This window comes from Bubalus bubalis, chromosome 5, assembly GCF_019923935.1.
Source record: "Bubalus bubalis isolate 160015118507 breed Murrah chromosome 5, NDDB_SH_1, whole genome shotgun sequence".
NCBI lineage: Eukaryota > Metazoa > Chordata > Mammalia > Artiodactyla > Bovidae > Bubalus > Bubalus bubalis.
The window spans coordinates 97218529-97245362 of NC_059161.1; the positions used below are offsets into that span (position 1 = coordinate 97218529).

At 47.6% G+C, this 26834-nt stretch overlaps 1 protein-coding gene across 5 annotated transcripts in view; it reads left to right on the forward strand.

The window, feature by feature from the left end:
• TENM4 (teneurin transmembrane protein 4) overlaps positions 1-26834 on the forward strand; it is a 1425092-nt gene that overhangs the window by 723082 nt on the left and 675176 nt on the right. For all 5 annotated transcript variants that reach the window (XM_044944048.2, XM_045165964.1, XM_045165965.1 and 2 more), the window contains one exon: positions 22159-22214. The gene's annotated coding sequence lies outside the window, so the exon portion shown is untranslated. The remainder of the gene's footprint in view (positions 1-22158; positions 22215-26834) is intronic.

The following is a 26834-nucleotide window of genomic DNA, read 5'->3' on the forward strand; positions in this document are numbered from 1 at the left end:
GTCATCTGGGGACATGATAAATGGCAGGTTCTGATTCTGTAGGACGGGGCGAGGCCCACAGTCCTACATTTCTAATGAGCTCCCAAGTGGCACTGATGCTGCCTGTCTACAGACCACAGCCACACCTGGAACAGCCTGGTTCTCCAGTGTGGGAGATGTTCAGCACCATGGACAGGAGACCCTCCCAAGTGAAGTGAGGTGAACTCCCTCAGTCGTGTTGGACTCTTTGCGACCCCATGGACTGTAACCTACCAGGCTCCTCCATCCATGGAATTTTCCAGGCAAGAGTACTGGAGTGGGCTGCCATTTCCTTCTCCAGGGGATCTTCCTGACCCAGGGATCGAAGCCGGATTTCCCGAATTGCAGGCAGACACTTTACCATCTGAACCACTGGGGAAGCCCATCAAACACCATCAAACCAACAAACCATCAAACCTTTGAGTCACCCTAAGTGTTTGGCCTCTCTGTCAGGCTTGTGATGCTGTTGATGGAGAAGCAAAGGACATCCCAGAGGCTATCTGACCAGAGAGAAGTGCCCATTCCTCTCTCTCTCCCTCTCTCTGATGAAAATCTTGAACCAAGATCCTTGCAAAGCACTGGGACACAGAGCACAGGGCTGGGGTCCCCAAGAAGCTCTGCTCATGGGAAATAGTCGAGCTTTTCTCACTTTTCCTCCTGCTGCCCTGGTTTGCTCCAGGCCCTGCCTGGTGACTTGCTGCAGCTCTGACTTTTTTAAGATCGTGCAGGAAAGTCTTAAAACGCCCTTCTCTCAGGTCCTGCTTCTGATGAAGCCCTACTCCCATGCTGTTACTGAGCTTAAATGATGAGGGATTATCTTTGCCTTCGTCTGTGTTTCTGTCACTCTCTGTATATAATTCTTTTGGAGCCCTAAGCATATATTATTAAACCATCTATGTGTTCATATCTTCCCCCACAAGGCCAGTCTTTCTTGGCCCTGGATACACTGAGAGGATGCTGGGGAGCATCTACAAAATACTGATGCCCAGACCTCATCCCAGACCAATTAAATCAAGATCTCTGAGTATAGAGCCTGCTCAATAATATACCTTTCCTTTTTTTTTTTTTTTTTTTTTTTTCAAGTTTTCTAAGTGACTGTGATGAGCCGGGGCTGAGAATCACTGCACTAGTCTTTGAGCTCCATCAGAGTAAGAATCAAGTCTCAATCACTTCTTTCCCTCTCCCTCTGCTACCCTCGCCCTCCTTCTCTGCCTCTTTCTTCTGTCTTTCAGCACCAAGCACAGTGCTCCAGGCTCCTGTTACATGTCCAGAGAATCAGTGGCTGCCTAAAGTTTCTTTAGCACCTACTGTATGCCAGGAACTAAAGGCTCGTGTTTTTCCCTGAATTACCTCATTGGTATTGCAGCCCTATAAAGTAGACTTTATTTATCCTAGGTGGCACAGAAAAGAACTGAGGCTTAGAAAGTTTAAATCACTTAGTCAGGGTCACAGAGCAAGTGGCAGAGCTTGACCCAGGGATGTGCTGGGGTGGCTTGGGACTGGCACCACCAGGATTCTCAGGCTTGGGTCCCAGCATCTTTGGTCAAGGACCCAAAGCCACAATCAATGTGATTATTTCCCCCCACACATCTGCTTTTCTAGCATTTTAGGGGAAACATTGAATTATTTTTAATATTAAGATACTATTAATTTTTTAAATGACAGGACCCCTTATTAAGTGCCTCCAGGCTGCCTGGTGCTGTGCTTTATTTCCGTCACCTCTGTATCCACCTGAGCTTCATGCTGATATTATGAGGCAAGCATTATTATTCCCACTTTGCAGATGCGAACACCAAGGCTGAGGGAGGTTAAGTGGCTCTTGCTAGGTCACTCAGCATAAAAGTGACGAACAGATTCAAACCCAGGCTTTCCTGACAGTACAGCTAGTCACCCTTTAACCCCTCTGCCCATTCTGCATTTGCAAACCACTCTCAGCATGATTATCTCATTCGAGTCCCAGAGCCCCACAGGGAGATGAGCAACTTGATTGGAAGAAGCGCTCAGGTTACAAAACAGAGGGTGAATGACCTCAGGGATTGGCCACCTGGAGGGGAGATCATAAATGGGGTCTCCCACACCCCCAGACTAGGAGGGCTATGCTTTCAAAGGGGAAGCGACACAGCCTTGACCCCCTTCCCCAGAGTGCCCAGAAACTCTGGTATCCCTCCCAAAACAGCGGGAGAGGCAAGTCCACGGCAGGGCCATCACTCTGCCTGTTCGCAAGGGAGACAGAGCAGCCTCTGTTGTTGCCGCTGGAGCGCCGCGATGATAGATGGAGGGCCGTTTGTCGAGCCTGAAGCCATCATTCATGGAGGACAATGGCCCACTGGGACCCAACACATTTGGAGAAGAGCATGGAAGCAGACAGAAGCGGGATTATGTGAAACAAAGCCAAAGGAAATTTGTTAGGAGTCTGATTTCCAGAGCCTTGAAATCGGCAGCAATGGAGCTCTTTCTGTAGAAGAGTTATTAGCACAAATGTATTTAGAGCTGAGGCAAGTTTGATGGCTTCCTGGTGTCCATTACCAGCAAACATTGGAGACGATTGTGTAGGATTTAGTAGAGGATTATTCGTTTGGAAAGCATTATGTGGGATGTAATTTGGTAGGGAGAGAGGGCCTAGTGCATGTAATTTACTGTTCTTTGTGGTGAAGAACTGGGATGGGGAGACCTGGACCAGTAGTTTCAGATTCATCAACTTGGGTTTTCTTTTTCTGTCTGGAGCCCTAGTTCCTTTGCACAAGGTCTGGGGATAAATAAGCCAAAGGATTATTTTCACTTGACTTTGGAATCATATTCTGAAACACTAGAAAAACTCCTCATTTTGTAATCTGTGGAAAAGTCAACATTGCTTGTATGAATAGCGGCTTAAGGTTATAAAAACAACCAAAGTCAGAAAAGTATGATGCAGGGGCTACTTCCATTGCCTTCCGATTCGGAGTGGGGGGACCATCACTAGTCATACAAATGTATCATTTCTAACAGTGGCTAAGGATGGGGGCTTCTGGAAGACAAATCGAGTGTGTGGAAGCCTGAATGGATGTAGAAATAGGTGGGCAGCTAGTCCCGGTGGTAACAAAGCACAGACGCTCAGTCTAGCTGTGCTGCTAAGAATGAGTTTGCCTTCTCCCACTATGTGTGTGTGGGGGTGGGGGTGGGTGGGTGAGGGAGGTTGGTGCATCTCATTAGGAGGACAGCCCACTTCAGAATGTGCTTGGGGCAGGCTTGGCAGAGATCATCTCCACTCTGCCAGGTGTTCACCCCATCTCGTGTCTCACCATGACTGGTGGTGGCTTTCCAACCGGGCTTTGGGAGCACTTGCTAACTGAGCCCTCTCTGCCTGCCTGATTCTCTGCTAGGCACTAGGAATTTGAAGATGAATGAATTTAAAGGGAGGGTCTGCATTGGCCCTGCCTCAGAGGAGCTCTCTTTCTTAAGAGAGTATATAGAAACCTCGGGGCTTTGTAGTAAGGAAAATAGTCGCTAGGTAGAAAGTACAAATGATGCTACTTCTCTGAGCATCGTGGGATACTGGGGAGGGAGAGGAGATGCTTCTCACAGGGGGTGGGGAGAGAAGGAAGTGTTTCGATTGTTCCAGAAGAGGAACTGCATAAGCAAAGGTGTGGCAGAGGGAAAGGGCAGAACCCATGTAGAGAAGGGTGAGTGCATTGGGGTGGTCCCGAAGTGCATGCTGGGAGGGAATGCTGGCCAGTTTGACAACAGAGTACCCAGGAGGCAAAGTGGCCCCCAGGTGCATGCTGGGAGGGAATGTTGGCAGGTTTGCCAACAGAGAACCCAGGAGGCAAAGCGCAAGTGTTGGGTACTTCAAGCCAGAGAGTAGCAGGTGAATTTGCTTCCATTCTGAAGATTTTTTTATGGGCTCATAAAAAGCTATATTGTGGCCTTGTAAAATATTAGTCCAAATGACAAAGTAGGAGCAACAAGGTCCAATAGAGGTGAAGCCTGTGAAAATAAATAGCACATCTGCTGTCCTGACTCACCTCTGTGCGTCAGCTGCCCCCAGCGCTCAGCACCAGCAGCTCTGAAATGAAAGTGATGGGGAACGGGACACCAGCCTGCCACGTGTCAGGCACCATGCTGGCCACTTGCCCAGCATCCTGCACTTAATCGCCATCACCAAAGCCCTGTGAGGTCTAAGCATGGAAACAGACTCAGAGAGCTTAGTTTATTTTGGGGTTTCAGTCTCTTACTCAAGCTTCTGCCTCAGCATTTATGCCATAAGGGAACTCAACCTACTGGGCACTATTGGATGTAGGATCTTGTCCACTTAGAAGCTGGAAACGCCCAGTGGAAATGCCCACTGAGCAATCAGAATGGTTTCCGTGACATTTACAAACCACCTTTCTTGCCCATATTCTGCTACCTGTGCAGTTACTGGTAGGCTGCTGAAGGAATGTGTGAACCTGAGGACTTCTGTCTCTGAGGAGGTACTCTAAACCAAAGCTTTCTGGAGGTAATCCACAAACATAAATAATACTTTAAAAATAAAATCTAGAGAAAGCTGAACAGAACGCTCTCCCTCTTGTCCACTTCATGGCTGTAATTATTGCCTGAGGGCAGTAAGGGAATTGGGCTTCTTCTGCCTTAGGCATTTTATTTTTTCCCCTTTCCCTGCTAAGAGCACTAGAAAGACCCCACATCGACTTCACCCCTCCTAAGACCCCCAGACCTGTGGCAGTGGCAGGTCTGAAATATCAGGGGTAGGGGGTAGTGGTGGGGAAACAGTTTATTCAAATATCCAGTCCCTGCATGGGATAAGCCATGGTTAGAACAGGCAGAGTGAGGACTCTGTTCTTTATTATAGTGATGACTTTGATAGAATGGGAAGAACTCCGGAGTGGAGTGGATTGCCTTTGGTCCTACCCTCTGTCCTTTCTGTCATGGGTGGACCTTGCTTTTCTCAATCCACACCTGCAAGATAGGTGTATCACCTACTTTCAAAGCTCCTGGGAATTAGGTGACTTCCCTGGTGGCTCAGACGGTAAAGCATCTGCCTACAATGTGGGAGACCCAGGTTCGATCCCTGGGTCAGGAAGATCCCCTGGAGAAGGAAATAGCAACCCACTCCAGTACTCTTTCCTGGAAAATCGCATGGACGGAGGAGCCTGGTAGGCTACAGTCCATGGGGTCACAAAGAGTCAGAAGCAACTTTACTTTCTTTCTTTCTTTCTTTTCTTTCTTTGATGTAGGAAAGCATCCATCCTTGAGCCTGGCACCTATTGGATCCTCAGTAACTAACTTGTTTGCGTCTCTTTGGTTCACAAGAGTGACCATCAAAGTCACGATGTACTTTCCTTACATACGTTTTGGCTCGTCTTTGATGTTATAGAACAAAATCTGCATACTATCTTGAGCTCAGGATCACTTGGCATGTTAACTTGAAATCAAGGTAGTGTCTGGTGAGTTCTCCCACAACTGTCTTTATATGCAACCTCCTTCTCCCTCTGTAAGAGGGTCTTACACTGTTTTATGCTTCACTTGGCAGAGGTTTAGAAAACATCTCCTGTGTGTCCAGCCCTGTGCTGGGTCCTCAGTGGACAGAGCTGGATAAGGCAGGGTCCTGCCCTCTGGAGTTCTCAGCTGGCTGGAGGGGCAGACACATACACCAGCAGTGAGAGTCCAGTGTGCGTGTGCTGTGGTTGATGGAGGCATGGAGGAAGAGTCTGGGAATTAGGTGACTCAAGGGCAGGGCAGACTCAAGCTGCTCTTGAAGGTCAAGTGGGAGATGGCCAGATGAAGGAGGGAACAGCAGGGAGAGCTGCATTGGGCTGGAGAGAATACGACATACTCAGGAAACTATGCGTGGCTTGTTACAGTCTTCAGATGAGGGGACGGTTGCCATGAGAAATCACAAGTATTCACCTAAGGAATGTGACCCTTGGTGAGTCTTTTCCCATTTCTGAGCCTGTTTCCCCATCCTCTGAACAAAAGGTCCCTTCCAGCCCAAATGATCCACAGTTCTCCACGTTGGTGGTTCACAGCCTGCCATTCAGCATGAAGCAGACTTGGATCTCTGTCTATTTATCTTATCTTCCTATTTATATTTGGAAGCCTGTTTCTTCATCTATTAGAACTTCCTGCATTACCCACCCTGGAAGCATCTCTGTTCACCTTGATGTGCTGTGAGCACGAGCCAGGGTTATTAATAAAACAGAGCAGTCTCAGAGCAGTGAGGGGCGGGGAGTACAGTTTTAAGGCCAGCTGTCTTTGCTGGGGAGGCCTCAGTTGCTGTGGTGAGAAAGGTCACCCTGCACAGGTACCCCCTGACCTCCCCAGCTGGGTTGGAGTGAGGATCCTATAGCTTATATGGAAAGCACTGACCTGTTTGATCTTCTCTTCCAGGCTGTGGAACTCCTATACCTGTGCACCCCAGAGGTTGCAAACTGGGGCCCTCATCCTGTTTTAATTATCAAGATGCTTACTATAAAAACCAGGACGTTTTGCCAAAAATATAGATTTCCTCCATCTCTTAGAAGATTAGTTTTGGCAGCGCTAGGCCCACCTTTTGGGGTGGCATCCTCCTCTGTCACCGAATGGTGGCTGCCCCTTTCAGATGGGCACGTGTTCTTGACTTTGCCACAGTCCCCACTCCTCCTTCTTGTCTAACCTCCATAGGCATTTGGGTTTGCCACTCTGGACCTGCCCACTCACTGAAACCCAAAGTTCATATCCTTGGATTTCCTATGAGGTAGCATATAGTAATTACTCCTGGGTCACATAAGCAGAGCCCTGTCCAGGCAACAGGGCCCTCTCCTGTTCATTTTCTCATTCTGTCCTCCACAACAGCCTGCAGAGGTTGGTATGATTGCTCCCATTTTACTGATGAGGAAACCGAGGTGTAGGGAATTGTAGGGATGTTTGGAAAATCACACATGTGGAGATGGCTCTACGAAGTGGGCCGAACTTGGCTGAGAGGCAGCAGGAGACCCATGCTTTATAGTCTGCTGTTAATTCTAACTTGCTGGCTAGCTCTGTTCCACTCCCAGCCCCTCAGGGGGCTCTAGTTTCTTCTTCTGTAAAGTCAGGTCACAGTCTTAAAGTAGAGGTTCTTGATGTGAACACACGGCTGGGGAAAAAGTTAACATTTCCTCCCATTGTGAGTATAGGCAATAAACCACAATAGCATTAGAAGTCTCTAGGACTTTGTTACCAAGAGGAATCAGATATTTTTGTATCCCATCAAAGTTGTTGGAGGTACTTAGAAATATTATTTGCACTCATTACTATTCCCAGGTTATGAGAGTTATTAGACCTGACACTAGGTTTTGTTATAAGTCTTGAATTTTAAAAGAAATAAAAATATTACTGTATCAGAAATTTATCAATTTAACATTTCAGTTACTACTTTAATGGGCTTCCCAGGTAGCTCAGTGGTAAAGAATCTGCCTGCCAAGCAGGAGACTCGGGTTCAATCCCTAGGTCAGGAAGGTCCCCTGGAGAAGGGAATGGCAACCCACTCCAGTATTCTCACCTGGGAAATCCCATGGACAGAGGAGCCTGGCAGGCTACAGTCCATAGGGTTGCAAAGAGTTGTATGCAGCTTAGCGACTGAACAGTAACAACAAACCATTTTAGAATAAGGGGTTTCCATTGTAAGCCTACAGATTTTATTTTATGCATTTGGAAACAGTTTTCTGAGAAAGGGTCTATAAGCTTCAAGGAACTGCCAGAGGGCTCCATGAGACAAGAAGGCTGAGACCCTTGTCCCAGTTGGTCTCTAGGCCACCTGAACACCTGGGGCTTCAGGATCCAAGGGTATCAGGCCTGGGGCCACCCGTTCAGTATGCAGCCCCTGCCTCCTGCCGCCGTCCCAGCCCTCTCTGCTTCCACACCAGTAGTAGCGTCAGAGGCGATTCCCTGGCCGCTGTGCAGCCTGGTTGATGCTCAGTTACATCAGACCAACATCTCCCAATTTATTGGTGGCTGAAGACATCAGAGAAGCCTGGAATGGGGTGGGAGGGAAGGGGATGGAGGCCTTCCTGTCCCCTGAGGACCTGGGTTCCCCCTGCGTCCAGCATGAAGAGCACTGTGGTTACTCCACCTCTAGGGCTCCACACCCCCAAGGTTTCCAGGCTCCTCACCCTGGTTCTTCCCTGAGGCTCCTATGCAGAAATCCCAGATCTGGGAAACCTGGGCACTCCTTGTTTTGCAGGGAAGGAAGCCGAGATGTAGAGAGAGCAAATGCCTGGTCTAGGGCCACACAGCTTGTCAGGGTCAGAGGAGGAACGGGGCCCATCCAGTGTGGGTGCCATGTCCTAGAATAGTGTGACCTCAGTTTGCCAGGGGGGTGCCTTTACTGTGAAGGGGGTCTTCAAGGAGTCCTTTTCTGCACATTTACTCAACCTTTTACTTCGGGGACCTCACCTGTCTCTCTTATTTATTTATTTATCAGCAGTTCAAGTTCTCTCCTAAGAGTTCAGTCTGGTCGCTTAAGGGGCTGTGTCACTGACAGATCCCTTCACCATCTCAAAAGAAGAGAGATAAATGGACTAGTTCTTGAAATCCCTATCATAATCATTAGAATTTACGTTTTGACTTTGATCCTAGAGACAAAGACCAAGCTTAAAGCCTCACCATATTAACTATTCCTTCATCGATTATTGATTGAGCCTCTGTGTCAGGAACCAGGCTGAGCAATGGGCTAGACAGCAATGGACAGATGACCCTGACCTCATGGGGCTTCTATTCAAGATGGACATTGAATAGCTAGTTCAAGCATGCTGAGTGTATCAGAAGAAGAGTGGTGGGTCATAGGAGGAACTGATCAGCTGGTGTTAGTCAGCAAAGGCTTTTCAACGTAGGTGGCTTTTATGCTAAAACAGAAAAGGTTGATGGGAATGAGCTGGGGGAATTCTAGAAATCAGGACAGCATGTGCAAAGCCCTGAGACCGGGAGATGTCTTGATGGAGCAAAGAGAATGAGGAGAGAAGCAGTTGGTGAGGTTAGAGGGATAGAAAAGACTTGGAGAGCAAGACCTTGTATACTAGGGGAGGGTCTGAAGGTATCTTGAGGGCAGTGGGAAGCCACAGAGCTTTCCACAGAAGAAAGACACCATCAGAGGCACCTTTTAAGATCACACCTGGTGCAGGAGAAGAACTGGAGTGAGAGGTGAGACAGGGCAAACTAGCTAAGAGACTCTTGCAGTAGCAACCATGAGAGAAGATAGCCTTTGGGTCTAAGGTATTGCCTGATTGATGAGGATCTGGTCCAGGCTTGAGAGCTCTTTACAAGAAGGACAAAGTGGCTAAGGAACAGGGCAAGTGAGGCTCAGAGAGACTGCCTTCCTCTTATCTCCCCAGTGTCTGCAGGTAGTGGAGATCAGAGCCTCACCCTGGTGGGACAGGTAGCCCCCACCCCTGGCTGCTGAGCACACCTTGGCATTCGGTTGTATCAGCCCAGCTTCTTTATCATGTGGTCCCTGAAGTTGCTGGAAAAGCTGAGCAGATAGAGCCAGAAAGGTGAAGGAGGCAGCCCTTTCTGTTCCTTTAACTCATTATGTCTCTTAGGCCTTCTCTACTGAGCCTGGACACAATAAACCAAACTTCTGTGCTCCCTGCCATCCCAGAGTTCGTGACAAAAATAGTCACTCAGAAAGATACGTGACTCTGAGCTGTGAGAATTACAGGGTCAAGAGCAGAGGTGGCATTCAAAATATTTAACAACCTGGACAGCACATGCACAGGCCACTCAGAACGGGCCTCTGCCGTAACTCTCAGACAAGGCCGCAGAGCCTTCTGCTTGCCACAACGTGGCTTAGCCTCTGGCCTATGGGCCAGGCTGGAGGGCCCTGGGCAGGAGCTGAGGTCATGGAGGGCAGTGTCCCAGGGCTCAAGGTACTGACTACATAGCAACAAAGGTGGGAGTTTTCCCATATTTTAGGCACAGCGGTCCTGGTGTGTACCTACTGATCTAGAAGGAAGTCTGGGAAGGCTTCCTGGAGGAGGTGACATCTGAGCTGAGATCTGAAGGCAGGGCCTGTGAAGCTGGAAGCAGCAGTAGGAGAAACAGCTGTGGAAATGCTCCAAAGTGGGCCAGACAGTGGGGTATTTGAGGGCATGAAAGGGGCAGGGCACGTAGTGAGAGGAAGCAGAATGACCAGCAGGAGCCATGCCCTCTGGGCCCTGGAGCCGGGGAAGGGCTCACATCTCCATGTGTGTGGGGTGCAGGAAGACTGGTCCGGGTACCACTGCAGGAGCTCAGGTGAGACGTGGCTGTGGCTTGGACAGAGGGGGAGAGGAGCGGGCAGGATGGGGAGAGGGGTGAGTATGGGGGTGAGGCAGAGGGGAGGGGTCCTGAGAGGGGGCCTTGGTGTCCAGCGTGTGCTGCTGGGGGTGCATCGCTCACCGGGATGTGCCAGCGGAGGAGGCCCCTTTGGAGGCAGAGGCTGTGCTGTGGACTGTTGAGTTCGAAGTTGGCAGGTGAAAGGTGTGCACCTAGTTCCTGAGCCTTCACGCGCTCACTTCTAAGACCCGGGAAGTAACACCTGCTTTATGGAGTTGTTGTAAATGTCGTTACAGACAAGTCAGGAAGCACCTCACCCACTATAAGCCAGCAGTGACCATAGGTGGCCAGTGGTAGTCATTGCTTTTAATTAAATGTGTATGATCAGGAATCCTGCAAGATCCTGTTACAAAGAGGAGGCTCGTATGGTACCTCTTCTCCTTCATGCCATGCAGTTTTGGAGGCCCTGCCAGCCGTGGTGATGATGATGGTGAGATGGCAGCCGCCTCCCTGGCTTTTTGAAGTGGGTCAGACATCGGTCCCCCTCATTTAGGGAGCTGGTCTTGTGTAGAGGAAGGGTCACTGGGCTGGAATTCAGATATTTAGCTCTGTTCCTGCCTTGGGCAGGTCACGTAGTCTCTCTCAATGTTAGTATCTTCAGATGTAAAAGGGGTTTGGGTGACAATATGTACCTCTCAGGATGGTGATAACATTCAAACCAAATGACTTGTGCAGAGTTAATGGAATGCAGAGTGGTGCTTAGTAAAAGTTCCGGCTCTTGTTCTTTCTTATGTGACCATGGTTCCTGTGCCTTAGGAAAGGAAGAAGAAAGTCGCATCCAGCCCCTCCCAGCGGGACCTCAACCCCCTCCAGCCTTTGCCTCCTGTCTCCTCCCCTTCTCCTGCTGTGATCCAGCCCTAGAAAGCAACACTGCCTTCTCTACACACACCTACCCTCAGCATGGCATGCCCTTTTCTCACCCTCTGCCTGTCAAACGTCTTCTTTGTCTCCAGGGCCCAGGCAAGTGCCACCTCTTGCAGGGAGCCTTTCTGATGCTGCCAAGGAGAACTCACAGCTCCATCTCTCTTGTTCCCCCCAGCACTGTCATTCTGCCCTCCCTTGAACACATCCAGTGCTCAGCCTTGGGGTACAGTGCAGACCTGTGTCCTTGACTGTAAGCCTTAGAGCCTGTGACCTTGTCTGTTACAATCTCATACGATCCTCAACACTGAGCATGGGTTCACACACAGAAATCACCTAACTGGGTGGAACTGAATTAATTTGACTGATGGAGGCTCAGGCAGCAGCTCCGCCACCTTGTCCGTGGCTCCAGGCAAGGGCTGTGAGTCGGCACGGGGACTGAAAGGCCTGTAGCTGAGCAGGCGCTGTCCCAGACACATCAGAAAGGAACAGGTTGTTTGGGGCGGATGTTTTTATTTTTTATTTTTTTTTAATTTGTTTTTTAATTTGAGTGAAAGTGAAAGAAAGTGAAGTCACTCAGTCATGTCCGACTCTTTGCGACCCCATGGACTGTAACCCACCAGGCTCCTCCATCCATGGAATTTTCCAGGCAAGAATACTGGAATGGGTTGCCATTTCTTTCTCCAGGGGATCTTCCTGACCCAGGGATTGAACCTGGGTCTCTCGCATCGCAGGCAGACGCTTTACCGTCTGAGCCATAATTGGAGTACAATCGTTTATAACATGTTAGTTTCCGCTGTAACAATGTAAATCAGTTGTAAGTATACATATAGCCCTTCCCTCTGCTCCCTCCCACCCCGCACTCCATCCCACCCGTCCCCATCACACCCATCTAGGTCATCACAGAGCACCAGGCCGAGCTCCCTGTGCTACACAGCAGCTTCCCACCAGAGATCTATTTGACACAGGGAAATATATATATGTCAGTGCTACTCTCTCAATTCACCCCACCCTCTCCTCCCCACCTTGTGTCTACAAGTCTGTTCTCTATATCTGTCTATGTTTCTCTTCCTCCCCTGCAAATAGATTCATCAGTACCATTTTGGGCAGATGGTTTTGTAGATGATGTCAAAAGGACTTTCCTCAGTTCGGCTACGGAGCAGCCGTGCCCACTGCCTCTGGTAGCTGGTCCATTGCAGTCAGTCTGCTCTGAGGAGCTGGACAGGGGTATCTAGCCCTACCTGATAGTGAAGTTAGGGACCCTTCTCTTGGGCCTGGGTCAGCCCTGGCTCCATGGCTCTTCCTGCCCCAGGCTAACCCCTTCCGTCCAGCCTCACTCCAGCCAGTGATCTCCAGAACAAACCTTGCCTATGATCACACAGCTTCAAACCTTCTGATGGACGAACCCTTTGCTAGAACCTGCCCTGGAGGCCTTCCAGGCTCCAGCCCTGCATCCTTCGTAGCATCCAGGCTCTCCGTGTCCACTGTTCCTGCTGCTGCTCACATTTCTAAGGATAGGACATTTCAGACTTCCTGCCATGGATCTTTTTGTTTTGAAAACATTATGCTCACTTGAAATCTTGCTTGGAGCCTGCTTCGCCTAGTTCCATCAGGGTAGAACTGACCCCTCCCTGGCTAGATCCCCCTGTGGATCGCAGACTGTCCCATCCTACCTGGAACACTTTGTACCTTTTAATACAAGGAGCACGTCTCGTGAACCATCGTTAGCAGTGGACTTTATAAAAAACAGTGCGTGCTGCTCAGGACTGACACACAGGTCCTGAGTGGCCCCGAGAAACGCTGTTCCTTAGAATGCTCGCAATAGCCCTGGAAGGTTGGTATAAGGATCTCCCTTTGCAGATGAAGAAGCTGAGTCTCAGAGAGGTTAATTAGCTTGCTCTGTGTCACACAGCTCTTCTGAATCAGAGCTGGGATTTGCACATGGGTCAGGCCCCTGCTAGCTCCATCTTCCCAGCTACCAGTTCTAGTCTGGGTCTGACACACACAGGAGGCAGTCAGTACCTGCTTGCTGATGAAAGAATGAGCATGAAGCTACTAAATGGAAAAAACAATGTGTCAAGGAGGGCTGGCTTGCTTGGTTTTTTAAAAATAAAAGAGGTTTTCTCTTATAGTTCTATGGATACGGTTGAAAAAAAGTGATGGTGTCATGCAGCATCTTAGATTGTTTTTGGACTGTCCACATTTTTAAGCAGATCATAAGACCATCATTATCTCTGCTGTACAGCATGGAAAACTACCTCACTCTGAAAGCAGCTTGATGTTGAATGTCCCCAGCTAGCGGACAACAAGGAGAGGGTGTGTAGAGAAGGACACAGCTGGTCTTTGGAAAGCCAGTTAAGGCATTGGGTGTTATTCTTTACCCTGCCCAACCACGATGAGTTGTTAGGTTGTGTAGGCAGAGTCCCTGTGGCTAGAGTCCAATTTTCTGTCCTGAATTGCTTCATGCCGAAAATGCTTTGCTTTTGTTATTCCCCACCAAAGAGAAAAAAAGAAAGGAGATCCAACCAAGAGGGAGTGAGGAAGGACAAAAACTTTGAAATACCCAGAAGAAAGCTCAAGTGAGCCTGTTTCAAAGATATAATCAGCAGCAGAAGTCCAGAAAGAAAAAAAAAAATCCATGCACAACTGTGGTAAGGTTGGAAATTACAGACCACAATCCTCGGGATAGAGCTCCTCCTTGCTCATATGTCTGGGAGCAACATGACCAGCTTAGCTTGGATCAACAGGCTCCATGTCTGAAGAGGAGATGCTTAAGGCTCTAAAGGCATCTCTGAGCCGAGGGTCTCTGGGACCCCTCGAGCAGGGGCAGCAGGGACTCCCAGAAAGGAGGTGTGACCCTGAACCTTCACCATCCCTGCTTGGCGGAGTCCCTGGTGCCCTTTCCCTTGCAGGTCCTGACCCATTCAGGCTTAGAGTCCATCTGGATATAGTAGAAACCCTGGCCCTCCTAGTCAGTGGGGCCTGGAAGTTCACTGCAGTTTTTCCAGCCACAGAGTCCTTAGGGCTGACTGTGGATGCCTACTGTCCTCTCCTGTCCACATGATGATGGCCCAGCACACAGCTTGGGCTTCTGCCCCAGTTTCCTCTTCTGGCCCATGGTTCCCACCTGTGACTGGATGACTGTTCTGAAGCTCAGTGAGCTTGGCTGCCAGACCTGAACCCCATCATACTCACTCCAGCTGTCTGGGGACCTGTATGAGCAGGCAGACACCCATCATTAATAACAATGAATAATTATTATTGACGACTAAGAATTATGATGATTCCTTAAATAACAGTTCTTATGGTTAATAAACTAGTGATTTAACCATGATTTCCAGGCCAGACTGCCTGGGTTCAAAGTTCTGGCTCCATTATTTATTGTGTGACTTTGGGCAGTTTTGTGGGCTTCCCTGGTAACTCAGCTGGTAAAGAATCCACCTGCAATGAAGGAGACCCAGTTCGATTCCTGAGTCAGGAAGATCCATCCGCTGGAGAAGGGATAGACTACCCACTCCAGTATTCTTGGGCTTCCCCAGTGGCTCACGTGGTAAAGAATCCTCCTGCAATGTGGGGTTTGGTCCCTGGGTTGGGAAGATCCCCTGGAGAAGGGAACGGCTACTCAGTGCAATATTTTGGCTTGGAGAATTTCATGGACAGAGGAGCCTTCTAGGCTCTAGTCCATGGGGTTGCAAAGAGTCAGACAGGGCTGAGTTTCACTTTCATTGGCCTCTTAATACTGCAGAGAAAGATAATTTTTCCTACTTCACAGAACTGTTTATGAGGGTTAAATGAGTTAATATTTGTAGAGTGTTTAGGACAATGCTTAGCCCACTATAACTACTACATTGCTGACTAAAATTACAATAGTCACAATAATAATCCTGTTCACCAACAATTTGTGGAACCTTTGCTACATGACAGGCACATAAGCACTGCAGCAACCCAAGATGTGGGGCCTTTTGGTATCCCTGCATTTCAGACACAGAGGCTTGGGGAGGTTAAGGATGCAGCCCAGGGTCACCAACTGGGAGGAAACAGAGCCAGAGGTCAAAGCCAGACTCTGATTTCAGAACCAGTGCTTCTAAACAACCTTCAATAAGGACTTACTGAGCTCCAGTAGGTTTCCCAGTCACTCCTCTTTGAATCTCTAGATGGAGACTGGCACTTCAAGAAAAGCAAACTCAGAGCAGCAAGTAGGCTCGAAGACACTGGTGGGATGAGGCCTCAGATGCTGGTGGGGCCGAGACCATGGTATTTGGGTCTTATCTCCCCAGCTGAAGCCCAGTCTTCCCCATGACAGGAGACAAGCTTTTCTTCTTCTTCTTCTGTGCCTCCTTTAGAATGGATGGACATCTGAGCCCTCCACAGCACACTGCAGCAAGTCCTTGATCTACAGCTACTTCACCCAGGATGTCAGTGGCCAGAGTTGACCAGAGTCCATCAGCACTGTACATTAGCTGTGGTAATGCCCAAGGTTTGCTCGTGATGAACTTGTTCTTATTGTTCAGTTGCTAAGTTGTGTCCAACTCGTTGTGGCCCCATGGACTGCAGCCAGGATTCCCTGTCTTTCAGTGTCTTCTGGGGTTTGCTCAGACTCATGTCCATTCAGTTGGTGATGCCATCCAGCCATCTCATTCTCTTTCACCCCCTTCTCCTCCTGCCTTCAATCTTTCTCAGCATCAGGGTCTTTTCCAATGAGTTAGTTTTGACCATTGGGTGGTCAAAGTATTGGAGCTTTAGCTTCAGCATCAGTCCTTCCAATGACTATTCAGGGTTGATTTCCTTTTGGATTGACTTCTTTGGTCTCTTGCTGTTCAGGGGACTCTCAGAGTCTTCTCCAACACCACAGTTTGAAAGCATCAATTCTTTGGTGCTCAGCCTTCTTTATGGTCCAACTCTCACATCCATACATGACTACTAGAAAAACCATAGCTTTGACTAGATGGACCTTTGTTGGCAAAGTAATATCTCCCAGCTTTTTAATATGGTGTCTAGGTTGGTCATAGCGTTTCTCCCAAGAGAAAGTGTCTTTTAATTTCATGGCTGCAGTCACTATCTGCAGTGATTTTGGAGCCCAAGAACATAAAATGTGTCAATGTTTCTACTTTTTCCACATCTATTTGCCATGAAGTAATGGGACTGGATGCCAAAAAATAATCTTAGGGTTTTTTGTACATGTGCTAAGTCGCTTCAGTCGTGTTCCACTCTGCGACCCCAGGGACTGTAGCCTGCTGGGCTCCTTTGTCTTAATGTTGAATTTTAAGCTAGCTTTTTTACTCTCCTCCTTCACCCTCATCAAGAGGCTTGAATAAAATCTTTGACATGAAAAAAAAAACCACAAAAGAGGCTCTTTAGTTCCTCTTTGATTTCTGTCATTAGAGTGGTATCATCTGCATATCTGATGAACTTAAGGAGAGTTTAAATTCAGCCAAGGAGCTGATGCCTCCACACCCTAGCCTGATTTCAGACTTCCATTGCAGAGACCTTACAGGAAAGGGGAGAGGGTGTATACTTTCACCAGACTCAGAGCACAGAATGCTGAACTGAGTACAAGGTATGCTTAGGGAGCAGGGTGGAGTTGTAGCTACAGGAGAGTCGAGGTTCTCTGACCTACAATTCTGACCTGTGATGACCTACTTTTTGAGGGTTTAAATTTTAGTAACCTGAAAGGAAATACTCGTAAAGGTAGGTATTGATCTATAGAGGTAAAAACCATCAAGTCAATTGTGCCAGATAATGCAAATTTATTTTTAAATGTTAGACAGTAGAAAAGGCAGTGAATTAGTCATATTACTATGTAATTTGACTTGAAATCCATTTAAGAGACATGCATTGAGTGTGGGCAAAGCACTAAGTGGAAAAGAGAGAAGGGAGCTACAAAGAAGCCCCAAGATGTGAACTTTGCTTCCAGACCCTTCCACCCCAGTGATCTTGTGGTTGCCAAAGCCACGGCTTTATTTTTTTTTTTTTTAACATGGAAAGAGATGAGACAGTCCTTCATGATTAGGCTTAATTCAGCCAGAGACTTTGCCCTTAAAAACAGGCCTGGTTTTTATGTCATCTGCTTTCTGTATAAAAAACCACATTAGTTTATTCATTAAAACCTAGAGTTGATTGTCTGGTCCTTGGAATAGACAGGTTATTTGATTTTTTTTTTTTTTAACTTAAGAAAAAAATGAATGTGGTATTTGTATAGGGCCTGCTCCGCTAGGTACCATGCTGAGCTCTGAGGGGATGGTGCTGGGCAGAGTCCCGATCCCTGCCCTTGGGGAACCTGCAGTGTGGGACTCACTCAACAAAGTGTCCCAGACGGTACTTGATTACAGACCTGAGATGTGCCACAAGGGAAGTCTCCGGTAAACAGCCAGAGGAGCTCACTTGGTCTGGCAGTTCGGGGCTTCTCTGAGGAGATGGTGTTTAAGCCGAGAGTGGGGCAGGATGGCTTTGGATTAGGCAGCCAAGGGGAGAGCAAACCAGTTTCCAGGCAGAGGACCAGCGTATCCAGGGTCTCAGGTTGGGAAGAAGAGGACCTAAAAGGAAGCCAGTGTGCAGAGAGCAGAGACTGGGGGTAGATGGATGTACTGAGAAACCACGTATTGCAGAAACTGGGCCCTAGAAGCAGCCTTTCAGGGCTGCTTGTGTACTTTGGATTTGACCTTCAAAGGAATAGGGAGCTGTCAAAGGGTTTTAGACGGGGGAGATGATTTCATGAGTATTATTTAAAATTCCCTCTAGCTTCTGGATAGTGAGAGGATTGGAGTAGAGGATGGGGGATACCATTTAGGAGATGACTTCAGGAGTCCAGGTGAGACATGGTAGTGGCTTGGTAAGGGTAGAGGCGCTGGAGAGGAAGAAAACCACTTTAAGAGGTGTCTGCTTAGGAGGTAGGACAGACAGGGCCTGGTAACTCACTGACTGTGGGTAGTAAGGCCCAGGGGGTGCCAAGGCAGCCCCCCAGGCTTCTGGTGGGGCCACTGCTAGGTGGTAGTACCATTTACTGTGATTGAATGTGCTGGAAGAAAGCTAAAAAAAAAAAAACCTCAAAGCAAAACACTAGGAGACTCTTAGGTCACAAGAAAGAGTCTAACACTGACCAAGAAGTGGGGAAAGGACAGCAAACTTACAATCCCCCAAAGCCTAAGTGCAAATGGCCAAGAAATAGACAAGATACTCAGCTGGTATTCAAAAGCTGCAGATTAAAATAACGAGGCTACATTTACCTATCACACTGACAGTGGTAAAAGAGCACCCTAATGCCCAATGTTGTCGAGAGTACGAGGAACTGGCATGCTGGTATACTGCTGGTAGAAGTTGCAAGTGATATGTGTCTTGGGTGTGTTGGTGAGCGTGGGGAAATTATGATTTTTTACTGTTAAAAAATATCCTGTAAGTACTTAACCACACAAAGATATATGTGCAGAGATATTATTTATAGCAGTGAAAAATTGCAAACATCCCAGATGTCCATACGTTGGAAATTAATTACACATCTATGTAATTGTTTAAAAAGTAGATTAAAAATAGTGTGTATAAAGTGATCCATTGTGTAAACTCTCTGGATGTGTATCTATGTGAATAGCTGTGCTTGTGGGTACATATACCAAGTGGTTTAGAAGGAAATCTAAAATCATATTGCTAGTGATAGATGAGTTTTTACTGTATTTGGGTAAATAGAGAAAATGATACTTTAAAGGAAGAGAAGACAATAACTTTAGTGTATGTAGTTAAAGTGTTGCTATAAGGAAACCATGGAAGGGAGTAACTAATTCTGACAGGGGGTGGTGGAAGCAGGCTTCACAGAAGCGGTGTCACTGGACTGAGAATGAATAATCAGGCCTACATTTGTTTCCCGGTTCCTACACAGCTTCGTAGCTCATATTCAGAAGAAATAGGGAACTCCCCAGAAAGAAAAAAACTGAACCGGTTCTGCAAACCTTTCTGTTTGTTTGCTCCCTGGTCATAAAAAATTCATGCCAATTAATTTAAAACCTGATGACAGGGAATGGCAGCTTAAAGACTCAACAACAGCTTCGATCGGTGTCCGATACAATCACTGTGCCGCAGTCTCCCACCTCCCCAGGCTCGGTTGGATTTTATCCTCGTTTGCAGCAGCAATGGCATTCCTGGATCCTTTGTCATCAGCTCTATTTCCTTGGTTACTATCATGGATCTTTGAATAAGGAATTGCTTTCACTTCACATGTTCTAAACTTGGTTTTAGAAATTATGCAGCTTCCTACCAGAGGGTCCTTTTGGGAGCTTAAATATGCCTTGATAGGTCTAGTTACTTTGTGGAAAAACTGGTGACCCAACAGAACAGGATGACCCTGCCTTGGTTTGCAAACAGAACTTAATTGGTGGCCTTATGACATGGAATTGAAAACGTGGGGTCTGAGGAAGGCCAGAAGGGAAACTGAATACACCCACAGAGCCCAGGGTCAGGAGTAGGCCGTGAGGGCCCCAGTCCTGGGGTCCTTCAGTTACCAGCTGTGTGACCTCCAACAGCTTTCCTGACACATAATGAGCATCAGGTGTTTTTCCTGTTTCAGCTTTGAAACAGGATGGTCTTAGATTCCAAGGTCTGGCCGCAGCAAAGTGAGGGAATTGAAAACAGCCTTCCCAACATAAGGCAGGAATCCTGCTGGGAGGAGGGTAGACATGGATAAGCATTTAAAATTTCAAACATCAATTATTTTAATGACAATTAGAAAAGAGTATGGGCTTCCCTGGTGGCTCAGAGAGTTAGAAATCAGCCCACAATGTGGAAGACCCAGGTTCAATCCCTGGGTCAGGAAGATCCCCTGGAATAGGAAATGACAACCCACTCCAGTATTCTTGCCTGGAGAATTCCATGGGCAGAGAAACATGGAGGGCTACAGTCTACAGATTCGCAAGAAGTCAGACACGGCTAAGCGACTAACATATTCACACACACACACAGAAAAAAATATATAAACAGTGCACCAAACCTGTGACTGCATAGGTATTTGTACAAAGCATGATTGTGATGAAAATTTCCCTTAAATTGTTAACAACTTTCTTTTTTGCAATTATAGAATCTATCCTAATAGAAAGGTGGTCTTCCATTGGGCTATAGAGAAAAGACGAAGAAACAAAGAACTCAGAAACATTTAAAAAAAATTGTTTTGGAGTATAATTGATTTACCATGTTGTGTTGTTTCAGGTGTACAGCAAAGTGGATCTGTTACACATATACACATAGACACTCTTTCTTATACTCTTTTCCTATATAGAGGAGCCTGATGGGCTGCAGTCCATGGGGTCATAAAGAGTTGGGCATGACTGAGCGACTAACACTTACTTAGCGTGAGAAGCTTTTTTAAAAAATCCATTAAACATAGAGTTAAGTAAAATATGTGAATTGATTTGGAAAGATTAGTATGTGGTAGTAGAGTGAGACACCGATGTGGTAAAAATCGAGAAAGTGGTTCCAACGTGACTGCAGCAGGCCTTGGACAGATGGCCAAACCTCCCTGCGTTACCGTTCTCTCACCTGTAATATCTCCCAGGGTGGTTATGAGGATCATAAGATAATATCCATAGACATCACTGGCTCACTAGCTGTCACATAGTAGGGACTCAAATATATGAGTTTCTTCCCTTTTCCTTAGCCTCACCTTTCTAGGTTGAAAGTGATCTCTGAGGGATCACTACACCTTTCAATGCAGGGGGCTTGGGTCAGTCCCTGGTCTGGGAACTAAGACCCACATGCACTGCACGTGGCCAAAAAGAATAAAATAACAATGAAAGTGATCTCTGAGATTGGCCAGACTGGCTCCCTTACTTTCCATGTGATGTAATTGAAGCCCGATTGGGGAAAGACCAGCTCCTAAAGTCACCTGCTCCTGACTCCACTGGTCTCAGACGTGTGCAATGCCTGGCAGATGTGATCACAGGCCTGAAAGGTCTTTGGGAAACTGACAAAAGGCATGGGAATGCAAATGAGTTCATTGCACAGGCCGCAGTCATGGTGGTGGGGAAGGGGTAGTCATGATCTGCATGGTCCTTTCCAGGGTAGTACATCTTCATAGCCCCTGCTTTGCAAAATGATAAACTCTGTAATGATAAACTCTATACCAACAAAGGTCCATATAGTAGAATGTATGGTTTTTCCCATCATCATGTATGGATGTGAGAGTTGGAAATCATAAAGAAAGCCAAGCACCGAAGAATTGATGCATTTGAACTGTGGTGTTGGAGAAGACTCTTGAGAGTGCCTTGAACTGCAAGGAGATCCAGCCAGTCCATCCTAAAGGAAATCAGTCCTGAATATTCATTGGAAGAACTGATGCTGAAGCTGAAACTCCAATACTTTGGCCACCTGATGTGAAGAACTGACTCATTGGCAAAGATTGTGATGCTGGGAAAGATTGAAGGCAGGAGGAGAAGGGGATGACAGAGGACGAGATGGTTGGGTGGCATCACCAACTTGATGGACATGAGTTTGAGTAAGCTCCGGGAGTGGACAGGGAAGCCTTGCATGCTGTAGTCCATGGGGTCATAACGAGTTGGACACCCCTGAGTGACTGAACTGAACTGAACTGAAACTCTCTGTAGAGAGGGAAAAAATCTGGAAAAATACCCCCAGATGTTGGGAGTGTATTAATATAGTAGCATTTTTCTTTGCTCTGTTTCTCCTGGTATTCATGATTGCTTGCATTTTGATATCTATGAAAAATAAAAATAAGTGCCAAAAATATTAGAAAGCTGAGTTTTCTGTACTGCAAGTTGGGAGATGTTGATGCACTTCTTAGCCTGTAACTATTATCACACTTCATTTTTTGACTATCACACTTCAGTTTTGAAATTCTCCTCCAGCTCCTAATCATTAGCAACTTCCCCAGTTACATGGGATCATACGTGGTTTGTAACCAATATTGTGTATAAAAACCTGTGATGCCTTTTAGTCCAGTGGTCTCAAGGGATTAATTGTGATCATCTTCTTGTTTTGCAGATGGAAAAACTGAGAATCAGAGAGGGCTAGTGATCTCTTGGATACCTGGTCAGTAGGTAAGTGATAATGCTGAAAGCGAGCCTGAAATAAGGTCTATGTCTAGTCTCCGTGATTCAATCTCTGCAGGCCCGTCTCCCCAATCTTGCGATTTTTCTGATTTGCGCAGTTCAAGCTAGGAAATAAGATGAGTTGTTCTGAGGCATTTGGGTATTATCTGCGCTTGTGGTTTCTGTTTGTCCCCACTGTTGAGTTGGAATGTTTAACAAGTAGCTGTATGAAGGCTTCTTAAGCGTCTCCTGGCCCATCCTGGGAATGACAGTGATCTTGGGTGGCCTTGGCCTGCAGTAGCTTGAAGCAGGGTTTCAGTTCCGACCAGAGATCGAGGTCGGGCCACGGCATTGAGAGCGCTGAATCCTAGCCACTAGGGCAGCAGGGACTGTGGCCCATCAGCTGGGTAGAAATGAATTTCCGCATGGAGATGGAAAGCAGTGAGGCAAGTAAAGTCTTTATTAGAAGGAGCAAGAGGACGGTGCGGGCCACGGCATTGAGAGCGCTGAATCCTAGCCACTAGGGCAGCAGGGACTGTGGCCCATCAGCTGGGTAGAAATGAATTTCCGCATGGAGATGGAAAGCAGTGAGGCAAGTAAAGTCTTTATTAGAAGGAGCAAGAGGACGGTGCATGTGGACAGATACACAGGCGGGCTCAGAGAGAGATTTGCTGAGCTGCGCCCTGGTGGTGGTTTGAATCACTTTTATGGGGCATGTCTTCCTGGTTTCCTTTGGCCCATCATTTTGCTTCGCCTGGTCCTGAGTCTGCATTTGGTGTGTCTCAGGGTCCTCCCCTGTGTGTGTGCCCATCTCTTAACCAAGATGGATTCTAGCAAAGAGGCTTATGAGCATTTGATATCACTTACTCTGAGGTGATACCCCCTCTCTTTCGACCTCCAAGGAGCCTTTCTGCACACATGTAGTTGGGAAGGTCTCCTTGATCTCGGGAATGAGGAGTATGTGGTCTTTTATCTGGGCGGGGCCCAGCCTCCTCCATCCTCCTCCTTTTATGGAGTTTCTGCTATTGAGGAGTTTTTGTCCACAGGGGAGAAGCTGTGCAGCCTGGAGCCCACCCGTCTCCTGCCTCAGTAGGGTGGGTTAAAACCTGGCCCCTGCTGTGTGCCTAATGGAACATCACTGCCCCTTCTTCAACACACCCAAGAGTTTGGTTTGTGGAGAACAGAGAGCCTTGCACTAGGGGCGTCAGGAGTCGGGGTTCCTGTCACACAGCGAGCTGCTCTGTGACCTTGAACAAGCCACTTAACTCAGGGATACATTCTTTTTCAGACTGTTTTTTTCCCCAGAATGTGTGTTGCCGGCCTCTGTGCCAGGCACTGAGGCTAACAAGATAAATACAACACAAGCTTTGCCCGGGAGGCACTCACAGCCCAATTTATGAGCTCCTCCATTTCCTCATTACTGTCTGATCATGAGAATTTCTAACATCTGCTTTGGAGTTTATAATCTCCAGGGCATTTTGTGATCTTCCCCGAAACACCATAAGATGGAAAGAAGTTGTTATTGCCATTTTGCCAAGGAGAAAACTACGGCTTAGAGGGTTGGCCATACAGTGAGTGAGGCTTAGAGCTGCCCTTGAATCTACATATACTAGCTCCCAAGCAGGGACTAAAATGTTGGGGAGGTCAGCAACCAGAAGGAACCTACCCTGGTGGAGAGATACTTCAGTGCAAGGAGTACTTCCCTGCATCTAACTGGATATTCCAGAAACGAATGTCTTCTCTGATTGAGAGTGAGTCAGCCTTGGGCTCTAGGTCTGCTGATAATCAGGGGAAGATATGCTGTACTCCCAGAGTCGCCTCCTTCAGGAGACTGCGATTCAGCATATCAGAGCGAGCCCGCCATGGTCCAGAGGGGCGCAGCACCCCCTCTTCTGCGGGACCGTCCTGAGTGCTGTTGCCTCCCACCAAAGCTTAATGATCCTGGGAGCTTCTGCTTTTGCAGAGTTGCCTGGCCTCGGGCAAGACATGGAGACTTGATAGAAATTCGAGGCTGTGCTGTTTGTTTGTGGGCATGACAGCTTCTAGAGCTGGAAGCTCTTGGACTCCCTCACAATCTGGAATTTCAGAGAGTGCGTGAATCACCTCAGAGACTGGGCCTGGCTTTTCTGTTTCACAGTGTGTGTGTGCATTGTGAATTGTGGCCATCTTTGATGAAGACGTATGTGTGTGATGTCTGGGAGCTGCAGGATTTGTGGCGAATGTGTGTGTGCCTGTGTGGGGCGTGGGGTTCCTAAGGAACATGTGTGCGCATGTGTGTGTGTGTGCACGGGTGTATGTGTTTTAATCTCTAGGAAGCAATTCTCATATGAAAAAAAGAAAACACTTACGGGTGTAATTTTTCAACAGGACTCAGAAATGGGCTTTTAATAAGCATCATTAAACTCTTTGATTACAAGGGGAGGCCAGCATGCTTTCATCCTGGCTTAGATCACACAGCTCTCCCTGGCTCTGTTCTTGGGGGTCAGATGAAAACTCCTACTATTCATACTGGTCTCTCCAAAGCACCCCCTCCCCTCTCTTGCCCTCCCCGGCCCCTGCCCCTACCCTGTGCTTTCTGATCTCTCCGCTTGGACCTTGACGCAGACAGGGCTGGTGTCAGGACTGACAGATGATAGCCGCGGGTACGCCTGGAATCTGAGCGTCCCGTGTCTTGCCCTGTCCCAGCAGGCAACTTTAGAGTCTTTGTTTAGGAGGTGCTCTGAGGCCAGAGATCCGGGGCCCCTTCCTTCCCCCCAGGGTCACTTACAGCCACTGCCACCCAGCAGGACTGTGAGTGCGTACAGACCCTTTCCCGCATGGATTGGGTTTCCCCTCGTCTGACACGGGAGGATGAGAAGCTGTGCTGAAAGACAGGTTTCTCTCTGAACTGAAAGCACTCTGCCAGGTCTCCAAAGGAGGCTGGTTCCCAGAGCGATTATCTTTCCTGAACCGAGAGCAAGGTGCTCTGTTGACAGGAAGCCCGGTAGGTTTAGCAACAGGCTTATCAGGCTGGGCTGCAGGAATGTTCATTCATGTCAACAGGTCTGGGTTTGTGCAATTCTGTTCTGCGACTGGTATGTTCTGATTTGCCCGGGTCCTTCTCAGAGGCAGTGCCCCCCATAGGGTGTGGAGTTCTGCTTCAGTTGTCTTTGTTCACCCCACGGGACCCAGCCCAGAGGTACCTGGCCTGGGGCTGAGTGTGCAGTGTTTGTGGTCTACATAGAAGCCACTGGCTCCAGGCAGCAGACTGGTCCTGGGTGGGGTATTCATGCCTCAATTAATATATCAGGTCCTCATTAGAGTTCTCTTACTGCACCAACTACTCATTTTCTCTGTGCCTTGGTTGGTCTTGGAGGGTCTGCCCTATCTGAAATGCTCTATCAAGTTCTTATAGGGTCTTGGGCCTCCCTGGTGGCTGAGATGGTACAGAATCTGCCTGAAATGTGAGTAGACCTGGGTTCAATCTCTGGGTTGGGAAGATCCTCTGAAATAGGGAATGGCTACCCACTCTAGTATTCTTGCCTGAAAAATCCCATGGGCAGTGGAACCTGATGGTCTTCCTTCCATGGGGTGGCAGAATCAGACATGACTGAGCAACTAAAACCACACCCACACACACACATTGAGTTCTTATCAGCAGCTTTTTTGCAGTGGCCAACCTCTGGTCCCTAAGGCCCTAGTCATTGGCTCAAAACTGGTTTCAAACCAGACAAACCACTGAACATTAAAGTCCTGCTACACCTCCCAGGTGGGTGTGCTGCCTTGACCTTGAGGCTGACCCAGCCAGCCTTCCAGGGCTGTGGCCACAGCCATTCAGTGTCAGTTCTCCAAATACCCTCAGTCATTGCTTTCAGGGACATCCATTTTATTAAGAACCTGCTATGCAAAGCTCTGTGATAACATATTTGATATAGTTTTCTAATTTTATACCCATTTTCCAGATGGGATAACTAAGTTTCAAAGACATTAACATACCTGTTATATATAAGTAGTCAGTGATCATGCTAGGACTTGAACCCAGGTGTTTGGATTAGAAAACAGAAACTCTGCATTTCTGTAAAGCATATAGCATACAGTGGCTAGCAGAAAATAGTTGTCACATATTAGTGATACTTCTTTTAAAAGTAATTTTTTTGATAAAGCATTCATCACATTGTACCCTAATTGATGGTTCTTCTGTGGTCCTCTCCCACTGGACTGTGAGTTTCTTGAGAAGAGAAACTGGAGCCCCAGCCTCTAGCAAAGTACAGGATTTAGAGCAACTGATCAATAAATTTTTGAATGATTAACAATAGAATATCTCCTTGTGCTGGTTGTTGGCTATGTGCCAGGCGAAGTGCCAAGTGCTCTGTATGTATATTATTTTGTTTAATTCTTAAAATAACCCTGTGAGATAGATGCTGTTATTGTAATATTCATAATAAAGAAAGTATAGGCTCGCAGAGCTTTGGGTAACCTTTCTAGGTTGCACCGTTGCTAAGTGGCAGAGCTGGGAATGGGACCCTGGCCGACTGCCACCTGTGATGTCGTGTCTCGTCCAGATGCTCTGGCCTTCCAGGGATGTCCCAGCATCCCTCACAGCCGTAACCGATGCCCAGGGCTCCTCCAGTGGCTTCCTGTGAAGCTGTC